Source organism: Neofelis nebulosa, chromosome 9, assembly GCF_028018385.1.
Source record: "Neofelis nebulosa isolate mNeoNeb1 chromosome 9, mNeoNeb1.pri, whole genome shotgun sequence".
NCBI lineage: Eukaryota > Metazoa > Chordata > Mammalia > Carnivora > Felidae > Neofelis > Neofelis nebulosa.
Genome location: NC_080790.1, coordinates 44,382,172 through 44,403,306, shown reverse-complemented (window position 1 = coordinate 44,403,306; position 21,135 = coordinate 44,382,172). Strand labels below are relative to the sequence as shown.

Below are 21,135 nucleotides of genomic sequence, written 5' to 3'. Positions count from 1 at the left end.
TGGTGTGTCCTAGAAGCAGATCTGAAATAAGGATTTCAGTGTAAGTAGTTTAATTTGGGCACTGATTCCTGGAAGTATCAGTAAGAAGTGGAGAAAAGCCATAGGGAAGAAAAGAAAGAGAATGAAAGGCAATGCTATCAAGCAAGTAACCATTGTGGGTTACTGAGCTTAAACCAGTTTGGAAACCTGGGGACCCAGTATAAGTAGGTGCTTCAGATGTATCCAATCTGAGTGATTAAGGTGTGGGAGCTGAAGGACTGATATGTCAGCATCCTCAGTCATTTTGAGATTAGTTACCCCAGACTAATATTGATATTCTTTGGCTACCAATAAAAGATCCCAGGGGAAAAAAAGCAAATAATGGCAGTTGGACATCAGCTTTAGGCACTACAATATGAAGACCCGGGCATACATGGATGGGGTCCCACAGCATCTGCTACAATATCTTTAAAATGTTTCTAATTTATTGTTTTGTTAAAACATTTCATAATGTTTTTCATAATGCATTTTCATGATGCAGTAATATTCCGAAGTTTCTCTTAACAATATCCTAAAGATTCCATCCTGCTCCCATTTTACTGTACAAGACAGTGAGTAGAATGGGGGTGTGAAATCAAAGTGGGAGGACAGGGGCCTTAGCCAAACCTAGTTAAAATCTCATACAAGTTTTACCCAAGTGTATGACCATGTGGATACATTGCTTGGAGCCCTTAAATCTACTCTTAAAGGACTGACAATCTTTAAAACACTCCTGTAATGAAGACTTTGAAGCACTTTTACATATGTAAACTGAGTTTCTCTAAATTGCCCCACCTGCTGAGAATACCCTTTGCCTTAACTCCATGCTGTGAATTCAGGATGTTCAGTTTCCTCTCTGGGTATAAGCCTCCCAGACTCAACGAATGTGCACGCGTCTATGCTGGTGGAAACCCTACAAGGTTCTAGGTCTCCTACTGACTCAAGTCCTCTCCATGCTGCTGAAGTCTCTCCATAAATATTTGCCACTAAGGTAGCACTACTGATACAAACTTCTAGTGTCTTATAAATTTTACTGAAGTCTTGGCAGCAACAGATGCATTTACTAATGGAGAAAGAATGAAAAAAAAAAATTAACTCAAGCCACAGTACTGGGCTGAATTGCTACTAGAGTTCATTAGACAAAAAAATCTATCCTCACAGGGACTTCCTAAGGACTTGTTTTTCTGCTAAGGCCCTTGTAGCATATTATCCATCTAATTCTCTTTAGTCTCTGCTTTTATATCTTCTTTCACCTTTGGATATAAAGTGAGAAAAAAGAAAAAAATGATAAAAAAATAAATTTTAAAAAAAAGGAAAAAGAAAGTAGAAAAACAAAATCTCCTTTCTCTAGGTCCCACTGAAGAAAGGTAATTAATGGCTTACCCTCTCCCAAGTAAAGGCAACATGTTATGTTTTATGCAGCATTAATCAGGCCTCTCTCTTCTAGTCCAGGCTCTAGACCTTACCTCTGGGTAACCACATAACCTGGATCCTCAAGTAAGAGAAGAATTACACCTCCCCACAAGTGAATTGTTTCTCTTGTTAGCAGAACTAGACAAAATTGGTATATTTTAAAATAGTCATTTTTCTTGTTTTGGATCCACCAAAAGTTTTGAAATCTTGGAGTAGAACTCTTCTGATCTCTCAGACTCACATGTGAATGTGACACAGAGACATGGCAGCCTGGTGAAAAAAAGGCAAGGATCATCATTTTACATCAGAGAATACAACTATGGGGATCAGAAAGTTTAGATGAGGTCAGCCACTTTACGAACCCTAGGGCCACTGGTACCATCTAATCAGCTGTGGGAAAGGGAGCACTATCTTGTGTGACAGAATATGAATAAGAAATCTAGCACTTCTGCAGTGGTGGACATGCTGAGTGTTTCTCTCAGATGGAAACTGGGGGTATATATGTGCAATATATCCATAATATGTCCAATGTATGGTTGGAAACCATATCAGAGAAAATGATATTACCCCAAGATTATTTCCAGTTTCTTAAGAAAACAAAAGGCAATTTTCTGAATGAGCCCTGGGCTACTTCATGTAAGGTGCCAAATGTTGATTTCTCAGGCCAGTGAAGAATAGGCTCAACTAAATAAATGCTTCATGTGGCAAGGGGAAGGAAGCAGACAAATCTGAATCCTGTAATTCCAAGTATCTTTAAAACGGCATTGAGAATGTCAACCATTAGTGCTTCCACTTTAATGGAAATAATAAGCTAAGGGCCATCACAGGAGCAGAAGGAAAAGTTTTAAAACATGTGAAGAAATCCATTCTCAGAAAAATACCTTTAAGAATATATTTCCCATTTGTCTATAAAAATAGATCAAAGGAACAAAATTCTCTAGTGGTCTTTTGTCCTAGGGGGCATAAAAAAAAGACCTATTTGTTACTCTGCTCCCTCATTAGGCATTGTGATGGGTCTCTGTTTTTGTTTTTCTTGAAATCGTATTAAAACTTTTGCTATCAAGTTTTCTGTATAGTTAATGCAAGTCTCCACAACTTAACTATAAGCAAACCAGGGGTATGGATCATTTCTAATGCTTCTAATAATTCATTTTTTGATCTAGGTATTTTGAGCAACTGAATACAAGGCAATATGAGAACTCAATGGTGAGACAGATTTTACAATATTCTAGACCCTAAAGATAAGGCAGTAAACAAATTGGATAATATCTCTGTTCAAATGATGTTTCCCTTCTAGTGTGATCAGAGAGAGACAGGCAATGGACAAAGAAATACTCAGAATAAAACTAGAGAATGATAAGTACTATGGGGAAGGTAAGAGAGGATAATAGTCTAGAGAGAGTGCATGTGTGTGTAGGTGTTATTTTAGAAGAGTGGATCAGATAGGATCCTCTTAAAAGGGGAGATCAAAGTGTAGACTTGAACAATGGGGACAAGCTAGTTACATGAAAATTTGGAAACAGAACATTCCAGGCTAAGTGTTCTGGCAAGAACAAAAATACTGTGTTTGGAAGGATCTTGACGATATCAAGGAACAGAAACAAGACTGCTCTATCAATGGTAAGCCTGTTGGGGGTTGGTGGAGAAGGAGTAAGATGATAGAAGAAGTCATGTATGTGTAGTCTTCTGGGCTTGTAAGAGGTATAAGTCACCGCTTAGGTCTGATGCCAGACTTTCTTCTAAACCCTCTACCCTGCATCCTTAACTCTACCTGTCTATCATCTCAAACTCCTTTCATATTGAGAAATAAGGCAAGGAAACAAGGAGGGATACAATAAACGGGATGATCAAGTTGTTTGGTGTTGCTAACCCATATAAGGGCAATAGGAGCATTCTCCTGTTTGTATTATGTCCTTCCAGTTAAGAGCATACATAGGTTAAGGAATCCTTTGGACTGGACTTGTGACTCAGGTCTTCCAATGCCGAATCCAATGATCTTTCTGCTGCACCTCTGGGAACAACATGGTATGTGTATTTAGATAAAATAGGAGAGCACAAAGGGACCTCTAAGGACCTTGGCATTGGTCCTAGAAGGATATCAATCTGAAATGGTAGTCTTTCTGAAAAATTTGGCTTGATAGGATCTAAAACCAGTTTAACTATATTCATGAGAGTGTATGAAGACAAAATCAGCCAGAGAACCAGTCTAAGTCCAAAAGAGATTAAGTAAAAAGTTAATAATCCATCATCCTCCTTTTCTGCCTCTCATGTGTTCACTTGGCACAAGCTGGTGTCCTCACATGGCCTTTGGAAACAGAGAATGGAGGTATTCTTTTGAGTGTTTGGCTTCATTTGCATGTTTGAACTCTCAGCTAACACAATTTCAAGAGTGTGGGAAAATGAAGTTGCATTTCATTAAGAATAATGAAAAGGGCATTTGGAGTCAGAATCTCTATTGTGGTTTGAGGTAGTTGTGCAGCTTTTAATCATGGTAGCTGCCTTTCAGATCTGTGTATTCTCTGCAAAGTGAAAAAAAAAAAGAATCCATTCTTTCTAGGTATATTAGAATGTGAGATTTTTTTTGCCCTTTTCACAACTTTTTTTTAAAAAAAGAAGTTTTTTTTATATTATTACTATAATAAAAAAGGAAGAAAAAAAGAAGAGCATTTCCTTTTCTTATCAGATTCACATTGTTACAATCCTCAAACCTTTTGCCAGTAGCCTTTCAAGGCACTTGCTTCTAATTCGATTTTTATTAATGTTTGGTAAAAATGAGAGTTGGAGGCTTATATCTTTTTATTACAAATATCCTTCAATTTAGGATATGCCCTGGGAACTTTGATGCTGCGGGTAGGAGATTGCTAAATAATCATCAAAATTGGATCCGACAAAACCATTTAGCAGTGTTCAGTCTACCAGGGCTCAGTGGTGCATTTTTCCCCCTCAACAAGTTCTTTGTGTGTCTGGTCTGCTTTTCCTTGATGTGAGTAATTATGCTCCTGTAGCTAAGTTAGGGAGCTAATTTCAGCCAACAATTCATGACTGTATTTTTGCAGTACTGAAAGTTGCTTTTAGGAAGCAATTTGAAACACATGCTATGGGCGTCATGCAAACCACGTAAATGACTTAAAATTATATTTTGGACTCTAATTTCCATTGCTTTTAGAATCTGCTAAAGTCAGGAAGCATGAAGGAGAATCCATAGGCAAGTGAACTGTGGATTTACAGTTCCCCACAAAGTTTACCATATACTTGGGGTCTCTTACAATGTTTATTATTGCTACAACCACACTGGCCCCCAAGATGTGTTCTTCTTTTTCCTGAAAACTATGCAAATATTTATACCAAGTCCATTTCTTGTTTTCTCTTAACAACTAGAGGAGGCTAAGATTTCACTAAAGGCTGTGGGAGATCACCAACAAGGAACAAAAGGAATAAAAAGGAAAATGCATGAAGCATAATGCTATCCAGCTCACCACATAAAGAACTCTGAATTTACCTGGAATTGTTAGGACCCCACTTTACCTGCTGTTTGCAGTAAAAGTATCCTCAAATGACAGCTCTAGTCTTTCAATCCCTTTCTTTCAACCACACCCCTTTGAGGATCATTTTACACACACGCTCACTTTTTTTTTTTCACACTTCTTAGGAAAATGCAGGTGTCAGAATGGATTTACCACTTTCTACTACCCACACTGTCTCCAACCCAAAACAATCCTTATTCTAGTACTCATCAAAATAGGAGGATACTTTCTAACCATAGGTGTGACCTATGTCTACTTACAGAGGAAAGGTAAGATATTATCTTCTTACATTTGGGGAAATGGGCTTTTCTTGGAAGACTGTTGGATGAGGTTGAGGTCCAGACTGTGGGGATAATTGATGCGAGCCTGTAAACTTTTTATGAAGATAGATGGATTATATATATGGAAAATTAAAAATCAATTGTGTGGTCCCTGAGTGAATGTGTGTGTGTAGTTAATGTTGATGAGAGTGTGGTGGAATGAGGTAAATGGGAGTGTAGGTTATGTCTAACTTGAAGGGAAAAGGGAAAAGATAAGCCAAGGTCCAAGTAACACTAACACAGGCAGAGAGGTCAGATTATGAAGGTTACTGTGAAAATATGATTTAGGCCAGTTGTTCCCAAGCTTGGGGACAGAGTTGTATCAGAATTCTCTGGAAGGCTTGTTCAAACACAGGTTGTTGCCCCCCATCTCAGAATCTCTGATTCAGGATTTCTGGAGTAGGGCCCAAGACTTTGCACATCTAACAAGATAATGCTGTTGCTGCTGGTCAGAGTACCATGCTTCAAGAACCACTAGTTTAAGCCACACTTCTATATATACTCTGTATGTAGTAGTGGCTCTCAGCAAAAATGTGATGAACTGTATTTGTGTCCATTTCTTCCAGCTGCCATATCTTATTCTTCCACCTAGATCTCTCCACTAACAGGAACCTACTTTTTCAGCTGCAGGTTTTGTTATTATCCATGATCCTCCTTATGGCTTAGAGAATAGTAATTTGCTGTTTACAGACAGTTTCACTAGAGTGCTCTGGGTTCTTAGTATGTGTGGTATACTGCTTCCAGTCATACATTTTCTCAAATACTTTGGGAGAATACTTCTGATTATAAGCACATCAATAGATATATTCAAAATGAAAGATGTTCTTGAATGGAATTGGGCTGCTGGCCTCACATAACCCAGTAAATAAAAGGTAGAATGCTATAAGGTAGAAGTGAAGATATACGTTGAGGAGTTAGTTTGGGACAGCGCCCCCCGCCCCCACCCCCGCCACCTTCTTGGTCTTTCCCCATCCTCGCTGGTATCTGGCTTCATCTTCCACCTTCAAGTAATGTTGGTCTTGCTTGCATAGATTGACAGAGAGGGCTGTTTTGGCATTTAGTTCTGTTTGCACAAGGGTGGCCATTAAGAGCTTCCCTTATGGTCATTTTCTATTTATTTATACAAAGAGAACACACTTTATGTCTCCACAGTAATGCCCACCCATTTCCTTTCTACCTTATTCCTTCCTCTGAGGACCCTCCCTCTGAAGCATGATGGAGGCAGCCATGAAGTGCCTGCTCTGATCCCCTTCCAGAGAGAATCTGCTGTGAGCAGTATGGTTTGCTGAGAGCCCCTGGGGTTCAACCTCTAGATTTGCTTCAGCATTCATGCCTAGGCTGCCTCCAGCAATGTCTGAGTAAAGTTATTTCTGCCTCACAGGAAACTCTGACAGGCAACTGTCTAGGCCCATCTCTTGCCTGAGACTTTCTCAAAACTGCTCTGTAGTCAAGCCTCTTCTTATTCAATCCTCTTGATTCCATCTCTCCTTTCACATGAGTTGAGATCTGCAACCACATCTGAAGACTTTCCCTGCCTGCCCTTTCTGCTCTACCTTCATAGGCATTTCCCTAACAAATCCCTTGCATTCTATTTCTGTCTTGGTATCATGGACCCAAACTGACACCATAAATGAACCCTGCCTTGCTGCCCAGAACCACACTCGAACTCCTTACCCAGGACAACGACCCTGTGCAGAACTTTCTTTCTCTTCCTACGCCACTCATTTCCTACAACGGCCAACCCCTAAATGGTGTTGCTCATTCATACCCACACAATGCAAGTTCTGACTCTAGATTAGGCCCCAACTCTTTCAGCGTGACAAAGCCAGCAATCCTGTCTATGCCAATGCAAGAAAGTCAAGAAAACTTCTCAGCAGATATGGGCAAAGAGAGCTCTGTGTCAGCAAATGCAGTCTGCAGTCCCAATCCTCAGACAGAGGTGGTGTGTATGCCCCTCTTTCCATACCTACGCTAATGGATGGCATGTGAAAACATGTGGAGACTTCTAGTTGTCAGGTTGATTGGGGAATACAATGCTGCTTTGCATGCAGGGCCGTCAGACACCCAACATGTACAGCAATGTTCAGGGCAGTCCCATACATCAAAGACCTATCCTGTCCACAAAACCCAAAAATGTCCACCTTAAGAGCTCCTGTAGCTGGCCATTTAGCTTTACTAGATCTTGACTTTCTCATCTATAAAAATGGGAATATAAAAATACTTGCCCCTAACACAGAGCCTGATACATATCTCGATTAACACTACTTCCTTTCTTTTCCCTTCATTTCTCCTATTTCCTAGGTTGTTGTGAGGAGTACCTGTGAAACCACTGGGTAAATAAGAAGAGTTTCACCCATGTGTATCATAGTTAAAATATGGATAGAGGCTATTTAGTATAATCTTATTTTAGTGAAAATTTCTTCAGATAAGCACAGAGTTCTGGCACTTTTCTTCCAACTAGAAACTTAACTTTTAAAATACTTTTTTTAAAATAAGTCTTTTCATTTATGCACCATACTGTAGGTTCTTCCAGCCTTATCTGGACAAATTTTTGCATTTGCTGGATATCATAGTAGCTTCCTTTAGAGCCTAGCTTTGGAATTCAAAGGCATGCCAAGGCTGTTCTGATGGATGTATTGTAAACAAGAAAGGTTAATGTATTCATGTTCCTGTTTAATTGAAAATCCCCAAGGAACACGTAATCTTTTGTAGGAAAAAGGGAGGGAAACAGAGGAAGCAGGAAGAGAAGCAGCAGGGTGAGGTGACTTAGTCCTTCTATTCTCCCCTGCACTCACCCTCTTCTATATGCTTAGCAATCTGCTCTTCATTATTTTCTTTCTCAGAATCACCTGGTGTGTCTTATTCCTCATATGGACACACACATACGTCGTGACCATCATCTTTTTTCAAACCTGATTAACTTCTACAGCATTAGCGTTATAGTGCCCTGAGTGGTGAAAATAAGGCTGTGTTTGAGCTAGGGTATCAAGAGAACACTCCTTGGAATATACTGAATGCTCAGTAAATTTTGGAAGACCATAACTGAAATTCAGTGCACTTTTGGGGGATAATTTGACTTTGCAAATTTCTTTATTCCCTTTGTTACTACCCTGTCAATTAACAAGAAGTGTGTGTGTGTGTGTGTGGGTGTGTGTGTGTGTATGAGAGAGAGAGAGAGAGAGACAGAGAGAGAGACAGAGAGAGAGAGAGAGAGAGAGAAGACATATGTTTACACAGTAAGGCAAGAATAAGTCTTTTTTAAGGTATCACTATGTATGAATTACAGATTATAAATTTTTCCCACTACAGACAACAATATAATACTTTATGGTCAAAATTTATCTGCTCATTTGTTACAATCCCAGATAAAGTCTCATTTATAGGAGCTTTATACTGTCAATGAAAAAATTACTTGAGAGTAACTGAACTCACCCCATAGAATAAGAATAATAAACTATATATTTAAATTGGTTATAACTACATAACACCAACAAACGACTCACCTGAACAGTGTTCATCTTCATGGGCAATTGGTGAAACTATAACCAAGGACAGCTAAAGAAAATGCCTCTGCTTTGGCTTATTTTAATGTTCTTTTGTGTTCAAGGCCATTGATTTTACCTTTGCCCTGTGCTGTTCTTGTTGCATGAACAAAGGATGGAATGGTCACTGGTACAACCACATTTTAAGTAGAGCATCTTCACCAATGGTTTGGTGTGCTGGATCTGGAGCCTGATGTCTCTGCTCAAATACTAGCTTTGCCATTAACAATCCTCACTTTGCCTAGGACCTTAGGCAAGTTGTTTTATCTATTTATGCCTCAGTCTCCTCATCTGCAAAAAGAGAAAAATAATAGGACCTACCCAGGAATGTTGTAAATATGAAAAGGAGTTACAAATTACCAAGTGGGAATAGTGTCTCCCAAGCTGTGCTCTCTGTTATGTACCCCCTCAGTTCTGATTCCCTCCCTCCCCTCCTTCCCTCCTTCTCTCTTGTTTGATCTATGATATAATAGTAGGAAGAATATTATATTATCCTCTTCTCAAAGATTCTAGAGATTGGGAAAATAAAGCATTTCTAAGTTTAGTCCAACCTTGAAATACACCTTTTCCCTACCCTCTTCAAAATATAAAAAACAAAAATATACAATAGACATTTCATATTCACCATCCTTTCTAACTAGAGCAACTGAAGGATTGCTGCCTGGTCACTTCATGACCAACTAAGTCAAGTTATATAAGTATACACAGAATATCAAACCTCCTATGGTAGCAGTCTATGAGCCAATTATGTTTCATATAAGGTTGTGTTAGGCAGTTTCTCATATGGTCCCCAGTGATACACCCCCCCCCCTCCACCATTCTCACACGATTTAATCTCCTCACCTTGAGGGAGGGCTAGACTGAATGACTTACTTCAGAGGAATAGAATTTGACCACAGTGAAGGGATATCAACTCTGAGATTAGGCTATGACAGATTCAGGCTTCTAGAGCTCATCCTCACTTGCTCTCTGTTTGCTCAGATGGAAGCCAACTGCCATGTTATGAGGGGTCTAATGGAGAGGCCCGTGATCTTCAGCCAACAACCAGTGAAGAGCTAAGGCTCACAGTCCTACAGCCTTCAGAGAACTGAATCCTACTAACAACCACTGAGTGAGCTTTGAAGCAAATCCTGTGCCAATTGAACCTTGAAATGTCTGTGAACCTGGGTAACAACGTGATTGCAATGTTTTGGGACACTCTGAGCAGGACATACTTAAGCCATACCCAAATTCCTGACCTATAGAAATTATGAAATAATAAATGTATTTTTATAAGATGCTAAATTTTGCTTTTAAACTTTTTTAATGTTTATTTATTATTAGAGAGAGAGAGAGAGAACAAGCCGGGGAGGGGCAGAGAGAGAGGGAGACACAGAATCCAAAGCAGGCTCCAAGCTCTGAGCTGTCAGCACAGAGCCTAATGTAAGGCTTGAACTCAGGAACTGTGAGATCATGATCCAAGTGGAAATCAAGAGACTGATGCTTAATCAACTGAGTCTCCCAGATGCCTCTAAGATGCTAAGATTTGGGTTAATCTTTTACATAGCAATAGATATCTAATATACTTTCATTAGCTGACTTTTTGGGGCTGTGAGGAGGTAGAAGAGCTTTTAGTAACTTATTTTTAACTAAAGGCTCACTGAGATATATTTGTTTTTGTGGTTCTTATTTTAATCTTGCCATAAATATCTAAGTCTATTATTTTGTCTCAGTAATCTCAGCCTAGTAAGTGTAATTACATTTGTATTTATTATGGGACATCTTTCAAGTAACCATCTCAAAGGTATTTCTCACTTTACCATCATCATTGTGATTGTCATAATCATCAGCATCATCCCATCTGGAACATATGAGGTGTCAAGACCTATTTTAAGGATTTTACCTCATTAATGCTCACAATAACTCTATAAGGTAGACACATTATTAGAAACACCATTTTACAACATAGAAAACTGAGGCACAGAGAAAGAATGTAACTTGCCCCAGGTCACACTGCTAGTCAATGACAGAACCAGGATTCAAACTTAGGTCATTAGGCTCCAGAATATAAAATCCTAACCACTCTGTGATTCTGCCTTTCTCGAGGACTAAGGACTACTCAAGATCAGAGAGAGAGGTAAGGTGGGGAGGCTACATTGACATTAGCCTCAGAACATTAAACAAAGTAGACCTTGTTTGTTTGTTGTTTGTTGTTGTTACCATTAATATCAATGGTTTTCTTGTGACTCACGTCCTGTCTTAAAGGTAAAGAGTAGCAAAACATTAAAATTATCTAAAATAAATGTATTAATATTACAATTCTTTTATTCAGAATGAATAGATTAATACTCTCTCTCTCCAGTGCCCAGAATTGTGTGTACTTTATGGAAAGAGATCAATAAAATCTGTGAAATGACAGAACACCTGAGGAAGAAAATAATGAAGATGATGATGATGATAGCTGCTTCTCAATAACTATGTCCTTTCCTTATGTTATATTGTTTAATCTTTCTACAATGGGGGGATAGATAGATGCCTCTTTTTATCCAAGTTTTTTATTGAGTCAGAATGGGCAATAGAGTACTTTCATTGAGGTCAGATCTTGGAGGATTTTGATTACCAGATATAAGAATTGAAATCATATTTTAAGGATGATAGAAAAATGGGAGTTACTGTTTTGGGAAATGCCATAGTAATCTATCACAATCTGAAGTTAAATTGGGGTAAAATTAGAAGACATTTAGTCCATCTATTCATCTACTCTGAGTCTCTTCTTAATTCAAAACAAAATCAAAACTAAAACCAAACAAACCTGCTATTCACATACTTTCAACCTCCAAGGCTTTTACCATGGCTTTCTTCAGAGTAAAGCTGATCAATTCTTTTCCATTCATAGGAAGTTACCTTAGCTCAGTGATAGTCATCTCAGTCTGTGTATTCATGTGTTTGCTGATCTGCTGCATGCATGGTTTACTTGTGTTCGTGTTTAAAATTTTTGGAATATTTTATGAACATTATTAGCCCCATCCCATCTGACAACCTCAAAAGCAACAAGAAAGCAGAAACATGAAGAAGCATTTTAGATGGACACATGTTGGCTGAATCTGTACTGTGTACTGATAAACCAATGTATTTTCTTCAGCTCAATCTGAATCTAACGTACTTTATATGGAGGACTCCCTCCGGGGGCTTATGTGACAGAGTTGCCAAGATGACTTCAAAGCCTTTCAAGGCAAACTCTTCCCTCCTACCACTACTCTGGTGGAAGGAATGTATCACCAATAGTTAACAGATTTCTTATTATATGTTTTTTTAGATTCAAACTTAATATTCTAAATATGGTCTAATCAGTACAGAGTATGGTGAAAGCACTACTTCTGATGTATACATTTGACTCTCATTTATACTAATTTTTAAGAGTTAGACATACTTGTATTCACACTAACTTACTATTAACACCTAGCTCTGTGATTTTTACATAGGAATGGTTGCTGATCTAAGTTATTCTAGTTCTCTTTTCTTAATTAATTTTCAATTGCATTCCACTGACTTCTAAAACATTGAGGACAATTATAACAAAACATGTGGAAGTATAAAATAAAGAAAAAAATTAAATTGTATTTTAAGTTAAATATAAAACTTAAAATGATACAAGACAAGACAAAAACATTCAGAGGGATAACTTAATAATGGTATCTGGGGAAGTGACTACACAAGTTATTCTGAGCTGCCCAGTAGTCAAGAGAGAGAGAAAAGGGGATTCTAGAAGTGTGACATCATCTCCTTTGATATTTGCTGTCTGAACTTAGAACTTTATATTTATTTCTGTTGAACATCAGTTTGCTGGTTCAGCTCAGAATTCAAAAATAATTGGATCTATGACAGTGTGTTCACTGTTCCTAGTCAGTTTTGTCAAAATATGAGAAATTTATTGCAATATTACTAAAAATTACTTCTTGACACTTTTAAAAAGAAGACAGATCCTGTCAGGCGACATAGGACAGGGGAGTTTAGTTTTGATATTGGACAATGGCAAGGCAGTCTGGAAGGCCAGGCCCTGAAAGGAAGAGGAGGTTGCTACATATCACTTGCTTGGACAGATAGCAGTTGAATAGAGATATCTAAAAAAGCAATGAGGAGTGATGGGTTATGAAGAAAAAATTTTAATATTCAGACAGCCATTGTTACATTCTGACTTTTCATTTGGTCTATACCACTGGTGGAGAAAACAAGAGATTGGTCAAATATGTTGATTTGGATGGTTCATGAATATTTCCCTCACTGTATCCACCTTAGGAGATGAATTACCTCATTCCATTAATGTTATGGAGAATTAGATCAAATACTATCTCATGTTTTATCTTTAAAGCTTCTGAGATATGTTCTTAACCCTGCTATGTCACTACTCACTCTCAATCACCAGACATTAGGAAGTTGATATAAATTTGATCTTATAATTCATTCATTACTCATGTGGCTGATGGTGACAGATGTCATTGGTTTAATGATCGTAGTTATCCATTGTCATAATTAAGGTGATCACTTAATGAGGCTGGATGTAGCATTACTTAATACATCAAATTAGAAAAAGATGTCATGGCTGGGCACACAACATCACCCATCATTTTTGAAGATGAGTCAATACATTAAATGTTTCTCAATAAAGTGACAGTGTGGGCCCTCAGAACCTTTAATTTTCAGAGGGATCCTAAATGGCGGTATGAGCTAAGGCCCTCCCAAGCTCTAATGTTGGCTCTTATGGACAAATGAAAGCTCCCTTGTCATCCATCATGTCTTGGCATGGAGGCAGCTTCACAACTGTGGTGCTTTATGTATGTGACTACAGGATATGGAATCATTTCCAGGCCCAGCCCAACTGCTATCCATTTACTCTCTAGAATAAAGAGTATTTATTTCCACTGGCCTGTTGAAAATTTTCCCCTGTAACATTCTGAACATTTTTTTTTCAACTGATGGTGTTTTTAAATTTATAAAGCCCTTTTTTACATGTATTTTCTTTAATGTTTATTTATTTTTGAGACAGAGGGAGACAGAGCGCAAGTGGGGGAGAGGCAGAGAGAGAGGGAGACACAGAATCTGAAACAGGCTCCAGGCTCCGAGCTGTCAGCACAGAGCCCGATGAGGGGCCGAACCCACAAACCGTGAGATCATGACCTGAGCCGAAGTCGGATGCTCAACCGACTGAGCCACCCAGGTGTGCCTATAAAACCCTTTTAACAATTCTACCTCATAAAAACATCAGAAGGTAGTTATTCCTATCTTCTTCTTTAGCTTTCTTGGGACATGTGTCAGGCATGTTCTGACTTGATTGATGCTAACTGGATGCTTTCTGGTTGTTTTCTATGAGAATAATAGCTCTTGGATGCCACTATCCTTGTTACATGTATATTATATCCTTACTATACCTAGCACTAATTTTTCTCATTATCATTTAGTTTTTCAATTCTCAGGGTCAATCACAGGATGTTTCTACTCAACATGTGTTGATAAGAAGTTGAAATAAGATGGGCTATTTTGCTTGTTTATCAAAATACCCCAAGGATGATTGTAAAGCATGTATTGGTACCATCTTCATTATCCAAATAGATTCAATGCCCAAACTTGATAAAATTATGTTACTGTCTCAGAATTTTCACCGGAATTCAATGTCCCTTCTTTACATTCCATTTAACCAATCACTGACTTACTGAAGCACTTGTATATTAATTAATTAGTTAATTAATCATTTAACAAGGATTTATTGAGTTCTTTCTATATGCCAGATACTGTAGAGGAAGTATAGAGTTAAATAAAATTGGTTCATGTTTTAGAAAATTTGAGTTCCTCTGGGTTGATCACTGTCTGGCAGGGGAAGCAGCCATATGGACTGATAACCATAATATATTGTGATATGCACTGTGTAGAGATTAGTCAGTGACTGTAAATACATAGACCACCAAAAAAGATTAATTATTCATCGGAAGTTGAAGAAAGATTTCAAAGAAGTACTGTCATGTATTTTGAATGTTGGTGAATCAGTGAGAGTTTTCTAGAGAAAGGGAGTTGCCAAGAATTTACCATGCTCAGAAAAATAGGTGGAATGTGGGAAAAGTTTAGCTACATGGTGCATCTAGAAGAGAGGAAAGGCTCCCAAATGTGGCTTAGGAAGGAGGCTGTGACCAGACAAATGAGAGTTTACAAAGTTAATGGAGACATGTTGGATGTGGTCCTGTAGGCCCTTCACCTGCAAAGCACAGCAATTGGCTTAAAAAATCCTTTATTCCACACATGAGTTTACTAGTTATCTTGGGACAGGGTTCTATAGAGTTGCTGAGCTTAAAAAGTTATATATTCAAAAACAAATAAGGAATGTACCAACTTTGCTGTATTTTTTATGTGATAGGTATTTTTAACATCCATCTAGTTGTATTTTTTTAAAGAGAAGCCAAAATATACCCTTTGAAGGTAAAGAAGATGTAAAATTACAAGTAAAACTAACTTTTCAACATAGAAAACATAAAAGTGATTGTGAATATTCTCTGTTTTGTGATTTTTATCTCTGAAAATTACACACACACACACACACACACACACACACACCCTAACTATAAATTTTTTCAAACTTGCCCTCTCAAAGAACTGGGGAGTAGAATTTTCAACCTGTGTCAAAATAAAAAATGGGTCAGGGACCGGGGTGCAGAACCTGGGTGGCTCAGTTGGTTAAGCATCCGATTTTTGGTTTTGGCTCAGGTCATGATCTCATAATTCATGAGATTGAGCCCCACATTAAGCTCCATACTGACAGCATGAAGCCTGCTTGGGATCCTCTCTCGCTCTGTCTCTGTCCCTCCCCTTGCTTACATGATCTTTCTCTCTCTCTTTCTCAAAAAATAAATAAAACTTAAAAAAGAGTATATAAAAAATAAAAGATCGAAGCTTTTGGGGTACCTGGGTGGCTCAGTTGGTTGGGTGTCCAACTCTTGATTCTGGCTCAGGTCATAATCTATTGGTTTGTGAGACTGAGCCCCTCCTTGGTCTCTGCACTGACAGTGAAGAGCCTGCTTGGGACTCTCTCTCTCCCTCTCTCTTTCTCTGCTCCCTCTCCCTCTCTCATGTACATACGTGTGCATGTGTGTGCACTCTCTCAAAATACATAAATAAGCATTAAAAAATAAAAGATGGAGTTCCGGAAGATGGCGGCGTAGGAGGACGCTGGGCTCACCGCGCGTCCTGCTGATCACTTAGATTCCACCTACACCTGCCTAAAGAACCCAGAAAACCGCCAGAGGATTAGCAGAACGGAGTCTCCGGAGCCAAGCGCAGACGAGAGGCCCACGGAAGAGGGTAGGAAGGGCAGCGAGGCGGTGCGCGCTCCACGGACTGGCGGGAGGGAGCCGGGGCGGAGGGGCGGCTCGCCGGCCAAGCAGAGCCCCCGAGTCGGGCTGGCAAAAGCGGAGGGGCCGGACGGACTGTGTTCCGACAGCAAGCGCGACTTAGCGTCTGGGAGGTCATAAGTTAACAGCTCTGCTCAGAAAGCGGGAAGGCTGGAGGACAAAGGGAGGGAGAGCTGCTGAGCCCCCGGACGGACGGCAGAGCTCAGCTTGGCGGGGAACAAAGGCGCTCGCCAGCGCCATCTCCCCCGCCCATCCCCCAGCCAAAATCCCAAAGAGAACCAGTTCCTGCCAGGGAACTTGCTCGCTCTGCGCAAACACCCAACTCTGTGCTTCTGCGGAGCCAAACCTCCCGCAGCGGATCTGACTCCCTCCCGCTGCCACAGGGCCCCTCCTGAAGTGGATCACCTAAGGAGAAGCGAGCTAAGCCTGCCCCTCCCGCCCCCGTGCACCTTGCCTACCCACCCCAGCTAATACGCCAGCTCCCCAGCACCACAAGCCTGGCAGTGTGCAAGTAGCCCAGAGGGGCCACACCACCCCACAGTGAATCCCGCCCCTAGGAGAGGGGAAGAGAAGGCACACACCAGTCTGACTGTGGCCCCAGCGGTGGGCTGGGGGCAGACATCAGGTCGGACTGCGGCCCCGCCCACCAACTCCAGTTATACACCACAGCACGGGGGAAGTGCCCTGCGGGTCCTCACCACTCCAGGGACTGTCCAAAATGACCAAACGGAAGAATTCCCCTCCGAAGAATCTCCAGGAAATAACAACAGCTAATGAACTGATCAAAAAGGATTTAAATAATATAACAGAAAGTGAATTTAGAATAATAGTCATAAAATTAATCGCTGGGCTTGAAAACAGTATACAGGACAGCAGAGAATCTCTTGCTACAGAGATCAAGGGACTAAGGAACAGTCACGAGGAGCTGAAAAACGCTTTAAACGAAATGCAAAACAAAATGGAAACCACGACGGCTCGGATTGAAGAGGCAGAGGAGAGAATAGGTGAACTAGAAGATAAAGTTATGGAGAAAGAGGAAGCTGAAAGAAAGAGAGATAAAAAAATCCAGGAGTATGAGGGGAAAATTAGAGAACTAAGTGATACACTAAAAAGAAATAATATACGCATAATTGGTATCCCAGAGGAGGAAGAGAGAGGGAAAGGTGCTGAAGGGGTACTTGAAGAAATTATAGCTGAGAACTTCCCTGAACTGGGGAAGGAAAAAGGCATTGAAATCCAAGAGGCACAGAGAACTCCCTTCAGACGTAACTTGAATCTATCTTCTGCACGACATATCATAGTGAAACTGGCAAAATACAAGGATAAAGAGAAAATTCTGAAAGCAGCAAGGGATAAACGTGCCCTCACATATAAAGGGAGACCTATAAGACTCGTGACTGATCTCTCCTTTGAAACTTGGCAGGCCAGAAAGGCTTGGCACGATATCTTCAGTGTGCTAAACAGAAAAAAATATGCAGCCGAGAATCCTTTATCCAGCAAGTCTGTCATTTAGAATAGAAGGAGAGATAAAGGTCTTCCCAAACAAACAAAAACTGAAGGAATTTGTCACCACGAAACCAGCCCTACAAGAGATCCTAAGGGGGATCCTGTGAGACAAAGTACCAGAGACATCACTACAAGCATAAAACATACAGACATCACAATGACTCTAAACCCGTATCTTTCTATAATAACACTGAATGTAAATGGATTAAATGCGCCAACCAAAAGACATAGGGTATCAGAATGGATAAAAAAACAAGACCCATCTATTTGCTGTCTACAAGAGACTCATTTGAGATCTGAGGACACCTTTAGATTGAGAGTGAGGGGATGGAGAACTATTTATCATGCTACTGGAAGCCAAAAGAAAGCTGGAGTAGCCATACTTATATCAGACAAACTAGACTTTAAATTAAAGGCTGTAACAAGAGATGAAGAAGGGCATTATATAATAATTACAGGGTCTATCCATCAGGAAGAGCTAACAATTATAAATGTCTATGCGCCAAATACCGGAGCCCCCAGATATATAAAACAGTTACTCATAAACATAAGCAACCTTATTGATAAGAATGTGGTCATTGGAAGGGACTTTAACACCCCACTTACAGAAATGGATAGATCATCTAGACACACAGTCAATAAAGAAACAAGGGCCCTGAATGATACATTGGATCAGATGGACTTGACAGATATATTTAGAACTCTGCATCCCAAAGCAACAGAATATACTTTCTTCTCGAGTGCACATGGAACATTCTCCAAGATAGATCATATACTGGGTCACAAAACAGCCCTTCATAAGTTTACAAGAATTGAAATTATACCATGCATACTTTCAGACCACAATGCTATGAAGCTTGAAATCAACCACAGGAAAAAGTCTGGAAAACCTCCAAAAGCATGGAGGTTAAAGAACACCCTACTAACGAATGAGTGGGTCAACCAGGCAATTAGAGAAGAAATTAAAAAATATATGGAAACAAACGAAAATGAAAATACAACAATCCAAACGCTTTGGGACGCAGCGAAGGCAGTCCTGAGAGGAAAATACATTGCAATCCAGGCCTATCTCAAGAAACAAGAAAAATCCCAAATACAAAATCTAACAGCACACCTAAAGGAAATAGAAGCAGAACAGCAAAGGCAGCCTAAACCCAGCAGAAGAAGAGAAATCATAAAGATCAGAGCAGAAATAAACAATATAGAAGCTAAAAAATCTGTAGAGCAGATCAATGAAACCAAGAGTTGGTTTTTTGAAAAAATAAACAAAATTGACAAACCTCTAGCCAGGCTTCTCAAAAAGAAAAGGGAGATGACCCAAATAGATAAAATCATGAATGAAAATGGAATTATTACAACCAATCCCTCAGAGATACAAACAATTATCAGGGAATACTATGAAAAATTATATGCCAACAAATTGGACAACCTGGAAGAAATGGACAAATTCCTAAACACCCACACTCTTCCAAAACTCAATCAGGAGGAAATAGAAAGCTTGAACAGACCCATAACCAGCGAAGAAATTGAATCGGTTATCAAAAATCTCCCAACAAATAAGAGTCCAGGACCAGATGGCTTCCCAGGGGAGTTCTACCAGACGTTTAAAGCAGAGATAATACCTATCCTTCTCAAGCTATTCCAAGAAATAGAAAGGGAAGGAAAACTTCCAGACTCATTCTATGAAGCCAGTATTACTTTGATTCCTAAACCAGACAGAGACCCAGTAAAAAAAGAGAACTACAGGCCAATATCCCTGATGAATATGGATGCAAAAATTCTCAATAAGATACTAGCAAATCGAATTCAACGGTATATAAAAAGAATTATTCACCATGATCAAGTGGGATTCATTCCTGGGATGCAGGGCTGGTTCAACATTCGCAAATCGATCAACGTGATACATCACATTAACAAAAAAAAAGAGAAGAACCATATGATCCTGTCAATCGATGCAGAAAAGGCCTTTGACAAAATCCAGCACCCTTTCTTAATAAAAACCCTGGAGAAAGTCGGGATAGAAGGAACATACTTAAAGATCATAAAAGCCATTTATGAAAAGCCCACAGCTAACATCATCCTCAATGGGGAAAAACTGAGAGCTTTTTCCCTGAGATCAGGAACACGACAGGGATGCCCACTCTCACCGCTGCTGTTTAATATAGTGCTGGAAGTTCTAGCATCAGCAATCAGACAACAAAAGGAAATCAAAGGCATCCAAATTGGCAAAGATGAAGTCAAGCTTTCGCTTTTTGCAGATGACATGATATTATACATGGAAAATCCGATACTCCACCAAAAGTCTGCTAGAACTGATACATGAATTCAGCAAAGTTGCCGGATACAAAATCAATGTACAGAAATCACTTGCATTCTTATACACTAACAATGAAGCAACAGAAAGACAAATAAAGAAACTGATCCCATTCACAATTGCACCAAGAAGCATAAAATACCTAGGAATAAATCTAACCAAAGATGTAAAAGATCTGTATGCTGAAAACTATAGAAAGCTTATGCAGGTAATTGAAGAAGATATAAAGAAATGGAAAGACATTCCCTGCTCATGGATTGGAAGAATAAATATTGTCAAAATGTCAATACTACCCAAAGCTATCTACACATTCAATGCAATCCCAATCAAAATTGCACCAGCATTCTTCTCGAAACTAGAACAAGCAATCCTAAAATTCATATGGAACCACAAAAGGCCCTGAATAGCCAAAGTAATTTTGAAGAAGAAGACCAAAGCAGGAGGCATCACAATCCCAGACTTTAGCCTCTACTACAAAGCTGTCATCATCAAGACAGCATGGTATTGGCATAAAAACAGACACATAGACCAATGGAATCGAATAGAAACCCCAGAACTAGACCCACAAACGTATGGCCAACTCATTTTTGACAAAGCAGGAAAGAACATCCAATGGAAAAAAGACAGTCTCTTTAACAAATGGTGCTGGGAGAACTGGGCAGCAACATGCAGAAGGTTGAAACTAGACCACTTTCTCACACCATTCACAAAAATAAACTCAAAATGGATAAAGGACCTGAATGTGAGACAGGAAACCATCAAAACCTTAGAGGAGAAAGCAGGAAAAGACCTCTCTGACCTCAGCCGTAGCAATCTCTTACTCGGCACATCCCCAAAGGCAAGGGAATTAAAAGCAAAAGTGAATTACTGGGACCTTATGAAGATAAAAAGCTTCTGCACAGCAAAGGAAACAACCAACAAAACTAAAAGGCAACCAACGCAATGGGAAAAGATATTTGCAAATGACACATCGGACAAAGGGCTAGTATCCAAAATCTATAAAGAGCTCATCAAACTCCACACCCGAAAAACAAATAACCCAGTGAAGAAATGGGCAGAAAACATGAATAGACACTTCTCTAAAGAAGACATCCGGATGGCCAACAGGCACATGAAAAGATGTTC

At 39.5% G+C, this 21,135-nt stretch overlaps 1 long non-coding RNA gene across 1 annotated transcript in view; it reads right to left on the bottom strand.

Annotated features, from left to right (window-relative positions):
- Positions 1-205: 205 nt before the first annotated feature.
- The window catches only part of LOC131484836 (uncharacterized), a 117,938-nt gene continuing 97,008 nt past the window's right edge, over positions 206-21,135 (bottom strand). Inside the window, exons 2-3 of the long non-coding RNA XR_009248465.1 lie at positions 8,779-9,108; positions 206-1,701 (exon numbers count right to left, since the gene is read on the bottom strand). This is a non-coding gene — a long non-coding RNA (uncharacterized LOC131484836). The remainder of the gene's footprint in view (positions 1,702-8,778; positions 9,109-21,135) is intronic.